The sequence below is a fragment of the Schistocerca piceifrons genome, chromosome 1 (genome assembly GCF_021461385.2).
Source record: "Schistocerca piceifrons isolate TAMUIC-IGC-003096 chromosome 1, iqSchPice1.1, whole genome shotgun sequence".
NCBI classification, from domain to species: domain Eukaryota; kingdom Metazoa; phylum Arthropoda; class Insecta; order Orthoptera; family Acrididae; genus Schistocerca; species Schistocerca piceifrons.
The window spans coordinates 815,319,119-815,332,636 of NC_060138.1; positions in this window are offsets into that span (position 1 = coordinate 815,319,119).

Below are 13,518 nucleotides of genomic sequence, written 5' to 3' on the forward strand. Positions count from 1 at the left end.
GTATCATAATCAGAAATATTACACACAATGTTTCTGTATGCAACTCTACGACAGCAACTAATGGCTACCAGGGTGCCCTATTATGCAAAATCTGAATATACACAATTGTGTTAAACTCATACATTTCCTCCAGGAATATGTCATAAAGCTGAAACATCATTTGATATATTCTTTTGCATTTACAGGAATGTTAAATGTGATACAGAATGACTTGACTGCGTCTGTTCCTAACACATTCATGAATAAATTAAGAAAGGAGAAAAATGAATCAAATTTTGTCTCAGTTATTCTGGATGAAGCAACTGATCTCTCCTCAGTACTTTGCTTTGTCACAACTGCTCGTCAAGCCATAATGTTGGCTTTTTATTTTTTTTTATTTTTTTATTTATTTATTTATTTATTTATTTTTTATATGATCAAAGCTACAACAGAACAGCAGTAAGCTGGACATTTGCATGGGCTGCAGTCGTGACTGATAAACATGTTTTCTTCTGCAATGTTCATTGAACATTCTGCTCATTGACTGAATTCATTTCTATCCCAAGTCATGTCAAAGATAATAGAATGCAGAATATTTTTTCTCACTTCAGATCGTCATGCTACTTCTTCCAGCTCAACAAAAGGAACACGTGCTGTAGATGATGAAGTAAAGAACTGACTGCCGAAGGTGTCTGCCCTGTGGTATATCCTGTATACTTTTGCAGATATTTTGGTTCTCACTGACAACATATTTGATATACTTGAGAGCAGAGATGACATGGGCTACTCTGTAACAAAATTAATGAATTCAAAGAAATGTTGAAAACCGTACTTAATGTATTTGAAAGAATATTGGACCGGGTCACTCATGGCCAGCATACAGATGAACCAGTGACTAAATGTCTTAGTCAATTTGGAAACAAATTTTGGAAGTGTACACAATGATGTGTCAGTTACAAGATAAATTCAGTTACTAGGACTTTCTGTAATTTTTGTAAATTTTAAACATACTAAATTTTGCTCAATGTAAACAATGTTACGCTGAGCCAGCTTTACAATGACCGAAAGTCTGCTGTGGATCAGTTTTTGTTTTTTCCTGTTTATGACAACAGCTAGTGATTGTGCATATTTTTAGAAAAGTCTGTTATAATAGTGTTGGTGATCTGTTGAAATTTATTGTAAAATGGGCTCCTGTTTGCATCATGTGAAACTTTTAAAACTCTTTGAACTTATATTTAGTTATTCTCACATCCGGTGTCTTAGTTGAGAGAAGTTTCTCAGTCATTAAAAAAAAAAAAAATAATAATAATAACTGAGTAGGCTATGTATGTAGTTCACACTCTCAAGAACAACTTGCAAACTTAACTCTATTATTAACTGACAAGGATCTCTTGCAGTAGCTGAGATCTGAGTTTTATGGCCCATTGCTAATAAAGTTGCCAGATATGTATTTTCATATTTAAGAATATTTTATTCTATTGTAACTACTCACCTTAACAATGAGTTCACTGCACGCCACTTTTCCCATGGACATCTGTTACTCTAGATGTCCTCAATCAGAACTGCCTGAATTAAATCAGAACAGAAGTATCCACACACAACAGCCTCAGTAATTTTTATTAGGAACCCCTCTAACTGCTTAATGAAGTTTGAAACATTTCGTGTGCAATCTGTAGACTGCCAGAATTGATATTTTGTATATTTTCAAATATATTACTGATGTACAGCACTCAAAGAACTGTTTAACGCAGTACTCATTGAGATCTCTGGTCTTGACATTGATACCCCATTTTTTGTATGTGGCCCCTCCCCCTTTCTCGTATTATGCCTGCAGTAACATGATACCAATCTGTATCTATCTAAAATCCATTGCTTTTGTTGATATACACCAATGATCTGCCACTTACCATGACAGAGGATTCAAAAAAATACTTTTTGCAGATAACACAAGTGTTATTGTATGGAGTGAAATGTAAATAATCTAGCTAATAGGTAAATTGTGGCTTTCAGTGAGCATGTTAATGCTCACACATGGAAAAATTCCTGTAGTAGTTGGTGTTAGAGCTGTACCTTTTTTTGGATTGAAGTCAGCTGATAGGTATATCCGCTTAAAGGAAGTCCCTCTAACTAAGGGCTCACCTTCAGAGGATGTAATGTTTCCAAGAAGAGAAGGAATTAGCATATTTCATCAAAATATAAGAGGTATTAGAGATAAAGCGAGTGAACTGCTTATAGATGTTGATGCTGAAATTAGTGGTATATCAGAGCACCACTAAAATAATTTGACAATTCATATACTGTCTTTACCAGGATACAGATTAGCTGGCTGTTTTTCAAGGAGTTCCTTGCGGGATGGGGGAATGGCTATGTACATAGAAAACAGTATTCCGTTTGAGTCCATAGACGCATCACGGCACTACACTGAACAGATATTTGAATGTTGTGCAGGGACAGTTGAATTTAGTGAAACTAAGCTTCTAATTGTTGTTATTTATAGGTCCCCAAACTCTGACTTCAGAGAATTTCTCTTCAAGCTAGAGAGGGTTCTTGATTAACTTTGTAGGAAGTATCAGAAATTAGTTATACATGGTGACTTCAATATAAATTTTGTACATGATGGAGCAAGAAAAAGGATGTTGGTAGATCTCATAAATTCATATGATCTGATTCAGACAGTGTTTTTTTCCAACTAGGGTGCAGGGGAACAGTAGCACAGCCATAGACAATATTTTTATTCATTCTTCATTACTAGATGGGCATTCTGTGAGTAAAAAGGTGAACGGCATTTCAGACCATGACGCACAAATTTTTAACACTAAAAAGATTTAGTACTCAAACAAATGTCACATTTAATTACAAACTATGTAGGAAAGTTAATTCAACAGCAATAGAGAGAAACATTGTCAAGGAACAAGAGTGGCAGGATGTTTATCGTGCCAACAACATAGATGATAAATATAATGCTTTCCGTAACACATTTCTCATGCTCTTTGAGGGTTGATTTCCATTAGAACATTCTAAACGTGGTAGTAGCAGTAATAGGTAGTCCGGGTGGCTGACTAGTGGGATAAAGATATCATGTAGAACAAATCGGGAATTATATCAAAATGTTAGAAGTAGTCACAATCAAGCTACAGCAGCCCATTACAGGCAGTATTGTAAGGTGCTTAAAAATATTATTAGGAAGGCCAAGAGTATGTGGTATGCAAACAGAATAACTAATTCACAGGATAAAATTAAAACCACATGGTCAGTTGTGAAGGAAGTGTCTGGTCAGCAGCACAAGGTCGACGATATAAAGTCAGTTTGCAGTAATAATACTTCTGTTACTGATAAATCAGATATATGTACAGTATTTAACAATCATTTTCTGAGCATTTCTGGTGAATTAAATAAAAATTTAGTTTCTACAGGGAATCATATAACTTTCTTGGCAAATGCCTCTCCAAGATTGATGTCTGAAATACTTCTCTGTGATACAGACAAGAGGGAGAGTGAGTTAATAATTAAATCACTGAAGACTAAGGACTCTCATGGTTATGATGGAGTGCCCATCAGAATATTAAAGTGCTGTGCTGCACATGTTAGCCCTGTATTTAGCCATACTTGTAATTTTTTCTTTAGGAATGGTCAGTTTCCTGAGCGAATAAAGTACTCAGTAGTAAAGCTGCATTTTATAAATGGAGAAAGGAATAATATAGATAATTTTAGATCTATTTCTATACCATCAGTGTTTGCTAAAGTTATTGAAAAGGCTGTGTATGTAAGGATAATTGATCATTTTATATCACACGATGTGCTCTCAGATGTACAGTTAGGTTTTAGAAGTCATTTAACAACTGAAAATACTATATTCTCTTTTTTTCTCTGAGGTACTGTATGGGTTAAATAAAAGGTTTTGAATGCTACACATATTTTTTAATTTAACTAAGGCATTTGATTGTGTTGATCACAAAATATTGCTCCAGAAGTTGGACCGTTACAGAATACGGGGGAGTAGCTCACTACTGGTTCACCTCTTACTTTAGCAATAGACAACAAATGTTGAGAATGGCTGTGATGTGGGTTCTGAGTGGGGTACAGTCAAGTCTGGGTATTTTGACATTGGCCTCTCAATACATATATTCCTTACTGTCATTTCTTGGTAACAATATTAGCTTATTCCCACGAATAAGCAGCTTTCACTCAGTTAATACTTGGCAGAAATCGAACCTGCACTTGGATCGGACTTTCTTAACTCTTGTGCAGAAAGCTGTGCAGTATACTGCTGCATCCATTTTCAATAAGCTACCACTTAAATTCAAAAATCTTAGCAGTAATCCACGCAATTTCAAATCAAAACTGAAGCGTTTCCTCATTGGTCACTCCTCCTATCCTGTCGAGGAGTTCCTTGAAAAATTAAGCTGATTCTTGTTGTATTGTTGACTGCATTTACGTAAACTTATGGACTGACTTTTTTCAGGATCATAAACTTTTATTTTTGTCTGTTATTACTTTTATGTTGTAATATCATGTACTGACATGATCCATGACCTTGGAGAAAAAATGGTTCAAATGACTCTGAGCACTATGGGACTTAACTTGTAAGGTCATCAGTCCCGTAGAACTTAGAACTACTTAAACCTAACTAACCTAAGGACATCACACACATCCATGCCCGAGGCAGGATTTGAACCTGCGACCACAGTGGTCACGCGGTTCCAGACTGTAGTGCCTAGAACCGCTTGGCCACCCTGGCCAGCAACCTTGGAGATTTGCTCCTCAATTTGGTCCTATGGAACTTGACATATAAATAAAAAGAAAAAAATTACCTGCTGCAGAATCCAGTTGGACTGTCTCTGTCATGGAACTCATGCACCATGGTGGCCAGTCTGTCAGTGAAATCAACCATTTCAAATTCTTAAGATTGAGGGTAGATAAAAAGATTTCTTGGAGTATTGGTTCATGATCTAGGGTAGAAACTGAATGGTGCTATCTTCATTACAAGAATAATTTCCATTGTCTCCAACAATGAAACACAAAGACTCGTTTACTTTGCTTACTTTCACACTATTATCCCCCATGGAATTATATTTTGAGCCAACTCTGTGCCCTCACCAAAGATATTCTTAACCCAGCAGTCTGTGAACTTTGTGGAGGCTATTCTCAGGTGTCTTGGAATTCAAAATATGCCTTCTGTGTAGATACATTCCATCATAGTATGTGTTTTGACAATACTGACTCACTGAGAAGAAACTGGAACATTCATTCAATAAAAAATGATTTCCATTTAGATAACACTCCATGAAGCATTAGAAGAAAAATTTAATCTATTCAGCAGGTTTCATTTTTGGAAGGCTTCCAACAGATCTGGGGGCGGGGGAGGGGGGGGGGGGGGGTTGGGGAGGGCGATAAAATCCAAGTCAACAAATTTAAGTTCAAAGATTTCCTTGTGGCACACTCCTGTTCTGTACAGGACTGCTTCTCAGTGGTTGAGAACTTTCTCTTTAATGAATCAACAAAAACAATCATTCTTTGAAAATATTATATAATTGGATGGATAAAAAAATCCACTGAAAAGTGGTGGCAGGAGAAAAAACATACAAAAGTTAAGGAAATGTGTAAGCTTTCAGAGCCCGTGGCTCCTCCTCCTGGCAGAAGGGTTCAAGGGGAAGGAAGAGGGATGAAGGAAAAGGATTGGCGAGGTTTAAGAATTTGGGAGAGCGGTGGAAAAGTCCCCTGAACCCTGGATCAGGGGAGCCTTACTGGATGGGATAAGAAGGAAAGACTGATTGCTGAGGATGGCACCAGACAAGATTTGAAAACCTGAGAGCCTGAAGATGGAAGATAAGTTATAAGCAAGACAGAGATCATGGACAAAAAATTATGCAAGACTTGTTTACTTTGCTTACTTTCACTCGATTATCCCCCATGGAATTATATTTTGAGCCAACTCTGTGCCCTCACCAAAGATATTCTTAGCCCAGTAGTCTGTGAACTTTGTGGAGGCTATTTTCAGGTGTCTTGGAACTCAAAATATGCCTTCTGTGTACATATATTCCATCATTGTATGTGTTTTGACAATATTGACTCACTGAGAAGAAACTGGAACATTCATTCAATAAAAAATGATTTCCATTTAGATAACACACCATGAAGCATTACAAGAAAAATTTAATCTATTCAGCAGGTTTCATTTTTGGTAGGCTTCCCCAATAAAACCCAAGTCAACAAATTTAAGTTCAATATTTTATATATACAGGGCGTTGCAAAAAGGTAAGGCCAAACTTTCAGGAAACATTCCTCACGCACAAATAAAGAAAAGATGTTATGTGGACATGTGTCCGGAAATGCTTAATTTCCATGTTAGAGCTCCTTTTAGTTTCGCCAGTATGTACTGTACTTCCTCGATTCACCGCCATGATTTCGTACGGGATACTCTACCTGTCCTGCTAGAACATGTGCCTTTACAAGTACGACACAACATGTGGTTCATGCATGGTGGAGCTCCTGCACATTTCAGTCGAAGTGTTCGTACGCTTCTCAACAACAGATTCGGTGACCGATGGATTCGTAGAGGCGGACCAATTCCGTGGCCTCCACGCTCTCCTGACCTCAACCCTCTTGACTTTCATTTATGGGGGCATTTGAAAGCTCTTGTCTATGCAACCCCGGTACCAAATGTAGAGACTCTTCGTGCCCGTATTGTGGATGGCTGTGATACAATACGCCATTCTCCAGGGCTGCATCAGTGCATCAGGGATTCCATGCGACGGAGGGTGGATGCGTGTATCCTCGCTAACGGAGGACATTTTGAACATTTCCTGTAACAAAGTGTTTGAAGTCACGCTGGTACGTTCTGTTGCTGTGTGTTTCCATTCCATGATTCATGTGATTTGAATAGAAGTAATAAAATGAACTCTAACATGGAAAGTAAGCGTTTCCGGACACAAGTCCACATAACATATTTTCTTTCTTTGTGTGTGAGGAATGTTTCCTGAAAGTTTGGCCGTACCTTTTTGTAACACCCTGTGTGTGTGTGTTTATATATATATATATATATATATATATATATATATATATATATATATATATATATATATATATATATATATATATATATATATATATATATATATATGTGCAGATGGATATGTGTGTGTGTGCAAGTGTATACCTGTCTCTTTTTCCCCCTAAGGTAAGTCTTTCCGCTTTCTGCTCCCGGGACTGGAATGACTCCTTAACCTCTCTCTTAAAACCCACATCCTTTCGTCTTTCCCTCTCCTTCCCTCTTTCCTGATGAAGCAACCGTGGGTTGCGAAAGCTTGAAATTTGTGTGTGTGTTTGTGTGTTTTTTTATTGTGTCTATCTACCAGCGCTTTATCATTTGGTAAGTCACAGCATTTTTAAATATATTTTTCCCATGTGGAATAAGCAGCAAAGAAATGAATAGTTACTGAAAAGAGATGCTGAGAGCAAGGAAATTAATGTTAATGTAAATTAAGACAAGATTGATGGTGAGGATCAGGGACATGTTGTAACACCATTCCCTCACATATAGTTTTGAGAAGATCTAGAAAGGGAGAGACTCCAGATGGCACACTTGGTGAAATAGGTGCTGAGGTCACTATTGTCATGGTGGAACATGATATTGTATGTTGCCGATATTCACCTTCTGTCTATGCCCATTCATCCTAATTGGTAACTTGATTGTAGTTACACCAATGTAGAAGGCCAAACAATTTTTACATAACATGTGATTCCACAAGTTGCTCTCCCTTTGATAGAATATGCTTTCCCCATTGCAGGGCTGGTTTAGGTGGTGGTAGGAAGGTGCACAGGGCAAGACTTACAGTGGGACAGTAGAGATAGTCACAGGGGTAGAGGCCATAGGGTAGGAAAATGGGTGAAGATTAGATTAGATTAGATTGACTTTCATTCCAATTGATCTGCAATGAGGAGGTCCTCCAGGATGTAGAACATGTCAGAAAAACAAAAATACATGACAAATATTTACAAATAAAGCAAATAAGCTAATGTACCATTCCACAGGTCCCAAGCAGAATGATCATCATTTTTTAATGAACACTATATGAAAGAGTCATTTTACAAATACTAATGCATTGAATTTAAAATAAAAAAGTTTATTTATTTATTTATAAGGTAATAAACATGTAATACAACTACTATAATACTTATTTACAATGAACACATTACTGCACTGAAATGGTTCAGAAGTTAGATTGTACTTACATATATATATATATAAAAACAAATATATTTAAAATATATATTTAAAAATATATTTAAAAATATATTTAAAAACAAAGGCCCAAACTCTTTGCCTTTACAAATGTCGGCTTGTGTCTGTGTATGTGCGGATGGATGTGTGTGTGTGTGCGAGTGTATACCTGTCCTTTTTTCCCCCTAAGGTAAGTCTTTCCGCTCCCGGGATTGGAATGACTCCTTACCCCTCCCTTAAAACCCACATCCTTTCGTCTTTCCCTCTCCTTCCCTCTTTCCTGACGAAGCAACCATTGGTTGCGAAAGCTAGAATTTTGTGTGTATGTATGTGTTTGTTTGTGTTTCTGTCGACCTGCCAGTGCTTCATATGGTAAGTCACACATCTTTGTTTTTTATATATAAAATAGAGGGGAACATTCCACATGGGAAAAATATATATTTAAAAACAAAGATGATGTGACTTACCATACGAAAGCGCTGGCAAGTCGATAGAAACACAAACAAAATTCTAGCTTTTACAACCAATGGTTGCTTCGTCAGGAAAGAGGGAAGGAGAGGGAAAGACGAAAGGATGTGGGTTTTAAGGGAGAGGGTAAGGAGTCATTCCAATCCCGGGAGCGGAAAGACTTACCTTAGGGGGAAAAAAGGACAGGTATACACTCGCACATATCCATCCGCACATACACAGACACAAGCAGACATTTCTAAAGGCAAAGAGTTTGGGCAGAGATGTCAGTCGAGGCTAATTTCAAGTTGCCGCCACTCATACCTCACCTGTCATTCAACAACATCTTTGCCTCTGCACTTCTGCCTCGACTGACATCTCTGCCCAAACTCTTTGCCTTTACAAATGTCTGCTTGTGTCTGTGTATGTGCGGATGGATATGTGAGTGTGTGTGAGTGTATACCTGTCCTTTTTTCCCCCCTAAGGTAAGTCTTTCCGCTCCCGGGATTGGAATGACTCCTTACCCTCTCCCTTAAAACCCACATCCTTTCGTCTTTCCCTCTTCTTCCCTCTTTCCTGATGAAGCAACCATTGGTTGCGAAAACTAGAATTTTGTGTGTATGTATGTGTTTGTTTGTGTTTCTATCGACCTGTCAGCGCTTTCGTATGGTAAGTCACATCATCTTTGTTTTTAATGAAGGAACATAGAGTCATTATGGTCTTGTAAAACTAGAAAGTAGCTGATCAATACATCCAAGACCAGGAGAGTATTGAGTGACAAGAAGTACACTCCTCAACTCCTCAGTTGTTTTTTGGAGGAACCAGCAGTACTACAGCTGGATGCAATGGCCAGGGAAATCAGCTTTTGAGCTAGGCTGGTGGGGTAATTGTGTACAGTGAAGGCTGAGAGGAGAATGGTGGTATATTGCTGTAAAGAGTCTGCATCTGAACAAATACATTTGCTTCAAGTAATAAGGCTGTATGGGAGGGAACTTTTGATATATTAAGGATGGCAACTGTCAAAATGTAAGTTTGTTAGTACGCTTAATGTGAACAGAAGTGTTTAGCTGACATGCAGTGAGGATAATGTCAAACATTAAGGAAAGTGGCATGGGATTCGAAATAGGATCATGGGAATTTCAACTGGGAGAATGTATTTACAGATTCCAAAAATTTTCACTAGTCATCATCACCATGGGCCCAAATGATGAACCTATCATCACTGTATCTAAACCAAACTGGAGTGTGAAGGCTAATGGATACCAGGAAAGTCCCCTCCAAGTGGCCCATGAAAAGGTTGGCAAAGGTGAGAGCCATCCTGATTTACATGGGCATGCCCCTGATCTGTTTGTATGTCTGCCCTTAAAGCAATGTAGTTGTTCATAAATATAAAGTTAATTATGGTGAGCAGAAAGGATGTTATAGGTTTGGAATCAGGTGGGCACTGGTTGGGGTAAGGTTCAGCAGCAAACAGATCATATACGTCAGAAATGCCGGTATAGAGAGATCTGGTATCAAAAGTGACAAACAAAGTGTGTAGTGGTAGAGGGGTGGGTATAGAGTTCAGTCGATTGATGAAATGGTTGGTGTCTTTACCACGGAAGAGGAATCGCTGACTATAGGTTGAAGATGTTGATCAACTAAGGCAGATATACATTCGGTGGGTGCTTTGAGGCCAGCAACTATGGAACAGTGAGGCTGATTGGCTCTGTGGAGCTTAGGAAAAAGGTAAACGTTTTGAGTGGATGATTTGGATGGGATAAGAAGTTCTGTTGATTGAGGTTGTAATATATTCATTCTTCCTTCTTGTATTTTATGTGAATTTGATTTGTTGCCTTTTCTCATTTCAAACAAAATAAAACACATTGGAACGTGCAACAGAAAATAATGATGATCCAAACTCTTACCAACAATGTATCACATATACTCTTCCTGTATCTGGAAGCTATAGTCTAATAGGGGTGTATGAGTGTAGTGCATAGCAGGCTTACGTTTGTGGTTCTGCATTGCTGAGGCACAAATGCACCATCCAAACCTGTCAAATCCGCCTGATCTCGCCCACAGGATAGGTGACATCACACTGTACACCAACCTATGAATTCTAAGAACAAATATGCTATATAAATAACAAATCTGGTAAAAGCTTAATACACTGTTGAGGCTCAGTGTCCTCCAATTTTAATGATTATAAAGAATTCGCCTCAATTGCAAATATAAACTGGATGTTGATCTAGGTTTCGGTGCGGATAACCACGCCTTCTTCGGATCACTAAAACGACAAACTGCCTAAAGAGGTATGGTCCAACATTAATACAGAACACCCAAAAGGGCAAATGACTCACATAAAATGTAAAATAAACAGTACATGTGTACCATGTCAATAGCTGTACTTAGCTCAAACGTCATAAGGGTGCTTCCTCACCCCAGCCAACGGTCAGTGGGCCGCGGGCTCCCAGGTAAACTGAGGTGGTGCTGGCAGCTAGGCTGTGAGAATGTCAAAAAGGAACGCACATGCGCAAATTGAGAAATCACCTTCTTCCATGGGATTGGCATAAAATGTGTTACAAAAGTGATCCGATGACCAGATCAAAGGCACAGGAAGCTAATGCATGTGTATGTATAATGTCCTCGCTTGAGGATGATTTTATAGAACTATAGAATGTGGATAGGCTGAAACTATATATGTGGGATAGCAAATTCCACGGATGGTCAAAACACATGCATGCAGGACCGGCAAAATACTATCAGCTAGAAGCAGGCTAAAAATATGGGGGATGAATAACCCATTTTCCAATTACTTGGGGTCGGTGATTGTATTTTATGACTATGTTTGGATAAGCGTGTAAAGTTACTATATTAAATTCTAAGTGCTATTGACCAGAAAAGGGTCAAATTAGTATGACAGGCTTAATGTAATTGCGTGAAAGGATTTACAACGTCACCTTCATCGCCCTTAATATCTAATGACTGACAGACGCCATTTTGAATAGTGCTATCGGATGTGTACCATAATAGTGTAAAAAGAACCTAAAGCTTAATTAGTTTCTTAAAACGAGGCACTTGAGGTACTGAACCATGAAGCTTAATCAAGTGAGGTCTGTGAACACATATAGCATGGAACAGACAAATTACCTTTATGTTCTAATAGCTGTTGACGTGAAATGTAAAATAATGTAATGGGCTTAATATACATGCGTGAAAGGACATACAACATAGCTTTCATCGCCCTTATTATCTATTGACTTACAGGGGTCAAAGTGATTAGTGCTAGTCTTTTCACACATGTATATTAAGCTCGTCACATTATTTGCCCATTACATTATTGGACCATGCCTCTTTAGGCAGTTTGTAGCTTTAGTGTTCTGAAGAAGATGTGGTTATCCACGATGAAACCTAGGTCAACATCCAGTTTTTATTTGCAATCAAGCCGGATTCTTTACAATCATTAAATTATTCACGATTGCTGATGCACTGCAATGTTAAAGGTTCTCATTCTCCAATTTTGTATACATTCATTACAGCAGTGGCACAAAGTTCCATCTGCTTTGGTCAGAATTCACAGTGCACCCATGATCATAACTTTTGCCTCTTGGCCCTACACTACCAGTATGCAAGAGCAAATTTCTTGCACCAGAATGGGCAATAATAATATCCTATAATTCTACTCTGCTTGAAAACTGTACATACCATGTTGGTTTTGGTAACACACCATCAGAATAGTTTAGGATATACGAAACAACGTAAGTCTCTCACTGGCACAATCAGATGGTCATCACAATCATAAATTCACTAAACGGAGGCAGTGAACATCGTAACAACAAAATTATCAACTTACCTACCTCTATTGAAGTATAAGTTGGCATAAGCTTTGTGCATTGTCTGACATCATTTAATTCTGCGAATTTTTCAACAATCAAAAATACTTACAATTCCCAAACACATTCACCTCCTACATGATTTGTCCCACAAGTACATTATTTAAGTACTAGGCACCAAGACAAAGCATATTTTGCCATAACTGTGGAGAATCTCTCAATATATATCTGTTTGCTTCAGGCTTCAGCCATGCTCTCCTCGAACAATGATGCATCCTCCCCACTGATACTTCATGGTGTTGACAATGACATCATAACCTTACCTTTAAGAGTTTTTAAATATTTTGATATTAGAATGCCTTCCATTGATAGCTCCCAGTGAAATGATTGCTGAATGATATCTGCCAGAATTTTACCTCTCTGCTATTACAATCCATAACATTATCAGGCCCTACTTTGCCTCTGACTTTTTACATAATCTTGGACCTGTCCATACATTCCGAAACAACAGGTGTCCATTGCTGTGGAATATGCAGTATATTTGCTTAGAACACCGTTTATATCCATCGGGCAGCGTTCTAAATCTTCCAAATGTTACTTCACACGTTATTGATGGCTTGCATTATCTTGGCCAACGTTTATCGACAATGGCGGAAACCGCTCACTACTGTCACTAGTGAATTGAGATCAATCAGGAATAGCTTGAAATCTGCTTTGCAGGTCACATTGTGTTTTAAATTACAATTATTCTAATAAAATACTCTATACAGTTATAATAGAGGGAATCATTCCACGTAGGAAAAATATATCTAAAAACAAAGATGATGTGACTTACCAAATGAAAGTGCTGGCAGGTCGACAGACACACAAACAAACACAAACATACACACAAAATTCAAGCTTTCGCAACAAACTGTTGCCTCATCAGGAAAGAGGGAAGGAGAGGGAAAGAAAGGATGTGGGTTTTAAGGGAGAGGGTAAGGAGTCATTCCAATCCCGGGAGTGGAAAGACTTACCTTAGGGGGAAAAAAGGATGGGTATACACTCGCACACACA